This window comes from Arachis stenosperma, chromosome 10 (assembly GCF_014773155.1).
Source record: "Arachis stenosperma cultivar V10309 chromosome 10, arast.V10309.gnm1.PFL2, whole genome shotgun sequence".
NCBI lineage: Eukaryota > Viridiplantae > Streptophyta > Magnoliopsida > Fabales > Fabaceae > Arachis > Arachis stenosperma.
Genome location: NC_080386.1, coordinates 52,054,516 through 52,061,597, shown reverse-complemented (window position 1 = coordinate 52,061,597; position 7,082 = coordinate 52,054,516). Strand labels below are relative to the sequence as shown.

Genomic DNA, 7,082 nt, shown 5'->3' with positions numbered 1-7,082 from the left:
TATTTTATGATTCTTGTTTGTGTTTTAAAATTATAGAATTTAAAATTTCTCCGAAGCTTAATTAGATTAAGATAGTAAAACTAGGAACAACAGCCATAGAGAATAGCATAAGGAGCAGCATTAACCACAAAAGAAGATGCCAAGATAAAGTTATGTCAGAGCCCGTGATACGGAAGTTACCGAGAGACTTAGCAAGCGAGTTATTACGATAGAGCCAGAACTCTAGGTTTCACGAGAGAGATGCATTTTCACGATGTCACTTTACTAGGAATCATATAGGTTCTCACCCCTTTCCTTTTTTCTTTCCCACACAGATGGAAGATCCAGACTTTGTCGTCACCATTGGAGTTATATTTATAAAGGTACCATAAGAGCATATGTTTGAGGACTGGTGGACGAAATTGTGATCACTACAACTTCGCACAACTAACCAGCAAGTGTACTGGGTCGTCCAAGTAATAAACCTTACGCGAGTAAGGGTCGATCCCACAGAGATTGTTGGTATGAAGCAAGCTATGGTCACCTTGTAAATCTTAGTCAGGCAGACTCAAATGGGTATAGATGATGAATAAAACATAAAGATAAAGATAGAGATACTTATGTAATTCAATGGTGGGAATTTCAGATAAGCGTATGAAGATGCTTGGTCCCTTCCGTCTCTCTGCTTTCCTACTGTCTTCATCCAATCATTCTTACTCCTTTCCATGGCAAGCTTATGCAAGGGTTTCACCGTTGTCAGTGGCTACCTCCCATCCTCTCAGTGGAAATGTTCAACGCACCCTGTCACGGCACGGCTATCCAGCTGTCGGTTCTCGATCGGGCCGGAATAGAATCCAGTGATTCTTTTGCGTCTGTCACTAACGCCCCGCCCTCAGGAGTTTGAAGCACGTCACAGTCATTCAATCATTGAATCCTACTCAGAATACCACAGACAAGGTTAGACCTTCCGGATTCTCTTGAATGCCGCCATCAGTTCTTGCCTATACCACGAAGACTCTGATCTCACGGAATGGCTGGCTCGTTTGTCAGGCGAGCGCTCGGTTGTCAGGCGATCAACCATGCATCGTGTATCAGGAATCCAAGAGATATTCACCCAATCTAAGGTAGAACGGAGGTGGTTGTCAGTCACACGTTCATAGGTGAGAATGATGATGAGTGTCACGGATCATCACATTCATCAAGTTGAAGAACAAGTGATATCTTGGAACAAGAACAAGCGGAATTGAATAGAAGAACAATAGTAATTGCATTAATACTCGAGGTACAGCAGAGCTCCACACCTTAATCTATGGTGTGTAGAAACTCCACCGTTGAAATACATAAGAACAAGGTCTAGGCATGGCCGTGAGGCCAGCCCCCCAATGATCTAAGAACTAGATGTCCAAAGATGATCTAGAGATCTAAAGTGATCAAAAGATGAAAATACAATAGTAAAAGGTCCTATTTATAGGAAACTAGTAGCTTAAGAATTACAAAGATGAGTAAATGACATAAAAATCCACTTCCGGACCCACTTGGTGTGTGCTTGGGCTGAGCATTGAAGCATTTTCGTGTAGAGACTCTTCTTGGAGTTAAACGCCAGCTTTTGTGCCAGTTTGGGCGTTTAACTCCCACTTTGGTGCCAGTTCTGGCGTTTAACGCTGGGAATTCTGAAGGTGACTTTGAACGCCGGTTTGAGCCATCAAATCTTGGGCAAAGTATGGACTGTCATATATTGCTGAAAAGCCCAGGATGTCTACTTTCCAACGCCGTTGAGAGCGCGCCAATTGGGCTTCTGTAGCTCCAGAAAATCCACTGCGAGTGCAGGGAGGTCAGAATCCAACAGCATCTGCAGTCCTTTTCAGTCTCTGAATCAGATTTTTGCTCAGGTCCCTCAATTTCAGCCAGAAAATACCTGAAATCACAGAAAAACACACAAACTCATAGTAAAGTCCAGAAAAGTGAATTTTAATTAAAAACTAATAAAAATATACTAAAAACTAACTAAATCCTACTAGAAACATACTAAAAACAATGCCAAAAAGCGTACAAATTATCCGCTCATCACAACACCAAACTTAAATTGTTGCTTGTCCCCAAGCAACTGAAAATCAAATAAGATAAAAAGAAGAGAATATGCAATGAACTCCAAAAACATCTATGAAGATCAGTATTAATTAGATGAGCGGGGCTTTTAGCTTTTTGCCTCTGAATAGTTTTGGCATCTCACTCTATCCTTTGAAATTCAGAATGATTGGCCTCTTTAGGAACTCAGAATCCAGATAGTGTCATTGATTCTCCTAGTTAAGTATGATGATTCTTGAACACAGCTACTTATTGAGTCTTGGCCGTGGCCCAAAGCACTCTGTCTTCCAGTATTACCACCGGATACATACATGCCACAGACACATAATTGGGTGAACCTTTTTAGATTGTGACTCAGCTTTGCTAGAGTCCCCAATTAGAGGTGTCCAGGGTTCTTAAGCACACTCTTTTTGCCTTGGATCACAACTTTATTTCTTTCTTTTTCTTTCTTTTTCTCTTTCTCCCTTCTTTTTTTCGTTTTTTTTTGTATTCACTGCTTTTTCTTGCTTCAAGAATCATTTTTATGATTTTTCAGATCCTCAGTAACATGTCTCCTTTTTCATCATTCTTTCAAGAGCCAACAATTTTAACATTCATGAACAACAAATTCAAAAGACATATGCACTGTTTTAAGCATACATTCAGAGAACAAAAGTATTGCCACCACATCAAAATAATTAATCTGTTATAAAATTCAAAATTCATGCAATTCTTCTCTTTTTCAATTAAGAACATTTTTAATTTAAGAGAGGTGATGGATTCATAGGACATTCATAACTTTAAGGCATAGACACTAAGACACTAATGATCATAAGACACAAACATGGATAAACATAAGCATAAAAATTCGAAAAAATAAGAAAATAAAGAACAAGGAGATTAAAGAACGGGTCCACCTCAGTGATGGCGGCTTGTTCTTCCTCTTGAAGGTCTTATGGAGTGCTTGAGCTCCTCAATGTCTCTTCCTTGTCTTTGTTGCTCCTCTCTCATGATTCTTTGATCTTCTCTAATTTCATGGAGGAGAATGGAGTGTTCTTGGTGCTCCACCCTTAGTTGTCCCAGGTTGGAACTCAGTTCTCCTAGGGAGGTGTTAATTTGCTCCCAATAGTCTTGTGGAGGAAAGTGCATCCCTTGAGGTATCTCAGGGATCTCATGATGAGAGGGGTCTCTTGTTTGCTCCATCCTTTTCTTAGTGATGGGCTTGTCCTCATCAATGAGGATGTCTCCTTCTATGTCAACTCCTACTGAATAACAGAGGTGACAAATGAGATGAGGAAAGGCTAACCTTGCCAAGGTAGAGGACTTGTCCGCCACCTTATAGAGTTCTTAGGCTATAACCTCATGAACTTCCACTTCCTCTCCAATCATGATACTATGAATCATGATGGCCCGGTCTAGAGTAACTTCGGACCGGTTGCTAGTGGGAATGATTGAGCGTTGGATAAACTCCAACCATCCCCTAGCCACGGGCTTGAGGTCATGCCTTCTCAATTGAACCGGCTTCCCTCTTGAATCTCTCTTCCATTGGGCGCCCTCTTCACAGATGTCAGTGAGGACTTGGTCCAACCTTTGATCAAAGTTGACCCTTCTTAAGTAAGGATGTTCATCTCCTTGCATCATGGGCAAGTTGAATGCCAACCTCACATTTTCCGGACTAAAATCTAAGTATTTCCCCCGAACCATTGTAAGCCAATTCTTTGGGATCGGGTTCACACTTTGATCATGGCTCTTGGTGATCCATGCATTGGCATAGAACTCTTGAACCATCAAGATTCCGACTTGTTGAATGGGGTTGGTAAGAACTTCCCAACCTCTTTTTTGAATCTCATGTCGGATCTCCGGATATTCACTCTTTTTGAGTTTGAAAGGGACCTCGGGGATCACCTTCTTCAAGGCCACAACTTCATAGAAGTGGTCTTGATGCACCCTTGAGATGAATCTCTCCATCTCCCATGACTCGGAGGTGGAAGCTTTTGCCTTCCCTTTCCTCTTTCTAGAGGTTTCTCCGGCCTTGGATGCCATAAATGGTTATGGAAAAACAAAAAGCAATGCTTTTACCACACCAAACTTAAAAGGTTTGCTCGTCCTCGAGCAAAAGAAGAAAGAAGATAGTAGAAGAAGAAGAAATAGAGGAGAGGGAGATGGCTTATTTTTCGGCCAAAGGGGGAGGAAGTAGTGTTTAGAGTGTGGGAAAATGAAGGAGTGAAGATGGTTTTATATAGGGGTGAGGTGAGGGGTAGGGTTCGGCCATTATGGGTGGGTTTGGGGGGGAAAGTGGTTTGAATTTGAATGGTGAGGTAGGTGGGGTTTTATGAAGGATGGATGTGAGTGGTGAAGAGAATAGTGGGGTTTGATAGGTGAAGGGTTTTTTGGGGAAGAGTGGTTGAGGTGATTGGTGAATGGGTGAAGAAGAGAGAGGGTGGTGGGGTTGGTGGGGATCCTGTGGGGTCCACAGATCCTGAGGTGTCAAGGAAAAGTCATCCCTGCACCAAATGGCATGCAAAAATGCATTTTGAGCCAATTCTGGCGTTAAACGCCGGGCTGGTGCCCATTTCTGGCGTTTAACGCCAAGTGATTGCCCTTTTCTGGCGTTTAACGCCAATCTGGTGCCCCTTTCTGGCGTTAAACGCCCAGAATGGTGCCAGACTGGGCGTTAAACGCCCAACTGCTAGCCTTACTGGCGTTTAAACGCCAGCAACATCTTCCTCCAGGGTGTGCTGTTTTTCTTCCTGTTTTTCATTCTGTTTTTGCTTTTTCAATTGATTTTGTGACTTCTCATGATCATCAACCTACAGAAAACATAAAATAACAAAAGAAAATAGATAAAATATAACATTGGGTTGCCTCCCAACAAGCGCTTCTTTAATGTCAGTAGCTTGACAGAGGGCTCTCATGGAGCCTCACAGATACTCAGAGCAATGTTGGAACCTCCCAACACCAAACTTAGAGTTTGAATGTGGGGGTTCAACACCAAACTTAGAATTTGGTTGTGGCCTCCCAACACCAAACTTAGAGTTTGATTGTAGGGGCTCTGTTTGGCTCTGTTTTGAGAGAAGCTCTTCATGCTTCCTCTCCATGGTGACAGAGGGATATCCTTGAGCCTTAAACACAAAGGATTCTTCATTCACTTGAATGATCAATTCACCTCTGTCCACATCAATCACAGCCTTAGCTGTGGCTAGGAAGGGTCTGCCAAGGATGATGGATTCATCCATGCATTTCCCAGTCTCTAGGACTATGAAATCAGCAGGGATGTAATGGTCTTCAATTTTCACCAGAACATCCTCTACAAGTCCATAAGCTTGTTTTCTTGAATTGTCTGCCATCTCTAGTGAGATTCTTGCAGCTTGCACCTCAAAGATCCCTAGCTTCTCCATTACAGAGAGAGGCATGAGGTTTACACTTGACCCTAAGTCACACAGAGCCTTCTTGAAGGTCATGGTGCCTATGGTACAAGGTATTGAAAACTTCCCAGGATCTTGTCTCTTTTGAGGTAATTTCTGCCTAGACAAGTCATTCAGTTCTTTGGTGAGCAAAGGAGGTTTGTTCTCCCAAGTCTCATTTCCAAATGACTTGTCATTTAGCTTCATGATTGCTCCAAGGTATTTAGCAACTTGCTCTTCAGTGACATACTCATCCTCTTCAGAGGAGGAATACTCATCAGAGCTCATGAAAGGCAGAAGTAAGTCCAATGGAATCTCTATGGTCTCATTTTGAGCCTTAGATTCCCATGGTTCCTCATTAGGGAACTCATTGGAGGTCAGTGCACGCCCATTGAGGTCTTCCTCAGTGGCGTTCACTTCCTCTCCTTCCTCTCCAAATTCGGCCATGTTGATGGCCTTGCACTCTCCTTTTTGATTTTCTTCTGTATTGCTTGGAAGAGTACTAGGAGGGAGTTCAGTAATTTTCTTGCTCAGCTGTCCCACTTGTGCCTCTAAATTCCTAATGGAGGACCTTGTTTCAGTCATGAAACTTTGAGTGGTTTTGATTAGATCAGAGACCATGGTTGCTAAGTCAGAGTGGTTCTGCTTAGAATTCTCTGTCTGTTGCTGAGAAGATGATGGAAAAGGCTTGCCATTGCTCAACCTGTTTCTTCCACCATTATTGTTGTTGAAACCTTGTTGAGGTCTCTGTTGATCTTTCCATGAGAAATTTGGGTGATTTCTCCATGAAGAATTATAGGTGTTTCCATAGGGTTCTCCTAGGTAATTCACCTCTTCCATTGAAGGGTTATCAGGATCATAGGCTTCTTCTTCAGATGAAGCATCCTTAGTACTGCCAGGTGCATTTTGCATTCCAGACAGACTTTGAGAAATCAAATTGACTTGCTGAGTCAATATTTTGTTCTGAGCCAGTATGGCATTCAGAGTATCAATCTCAAGAACTCCTTTCTTCTGACTTGTCCCATTGTTCACAGGATTCCTTTCAGAAGTATACATGAATTGGTTATTTGCAACCATTTCAATTAGTTCTTGAGCTTCTGCAGGCGTCTTCTTCAAATGAAGAGATCCTCCAACAGAGCTATCCAAAGACATCTTGGATAGTTCAGACAGACCATCATAGAAAATACCTATGATGCTCCATTCAGAAAGCATGTCAGAAGGACATTTTCTGATTAATTGTTTGTATCTTTCCCAAGCTTCATAGAGGGACTCACCTTCCTTCTGTCTGAAGGTTTGGACTTTCACTCTAAGCTTACTCAATTTTTGAGGTGGAAAGAACTTTGCCAAGAAGGCATTGACTAGCTTTTCCCAAGAGTTCAGGCTTTCTTTAGGTTGTGAGTCCAACCATGTCCTAGCTCTGTCTCTTACAGCAAAAGGGAATAGCATAAGTCTGTAGACCTCAGGGTCAACCCCATTAGTCTTGATAGTGTCACAGATTTGCAAGAATTCAGCTAAAAACTGATGAAGATCTTCCAATGGAAGTTCATGGAACTTGCAATTCTGTTGCATTAGAGAAACTAATTGAGGCTTAAGCTCAAAGTTGTTTGCTCCAATGGCAGGGATAGAGATGCTTCT

The 7,082-nt window shown here is 42.1% G+C and overlaps 1 non-coding gene across 1 annotated transcript; it reads left to right on the top strand.

Annotated features, from left to right (window-relative positions):
• Positions 1 to 6,653: 6,653 nt before the first annotated feature.
• LOC130958883 (small nucleolar RNA R71) lies at positions 6,654 to 6,761 on the top strand. Its single transcript, XR_009077986.1, has one exon. It is a non-coding gene; the product is annotated as a small nucleolar RNA R71 (small nucleolar RNA).
• Positions 6,762 to 7,082: the final 321 nt, after the last annotated feature.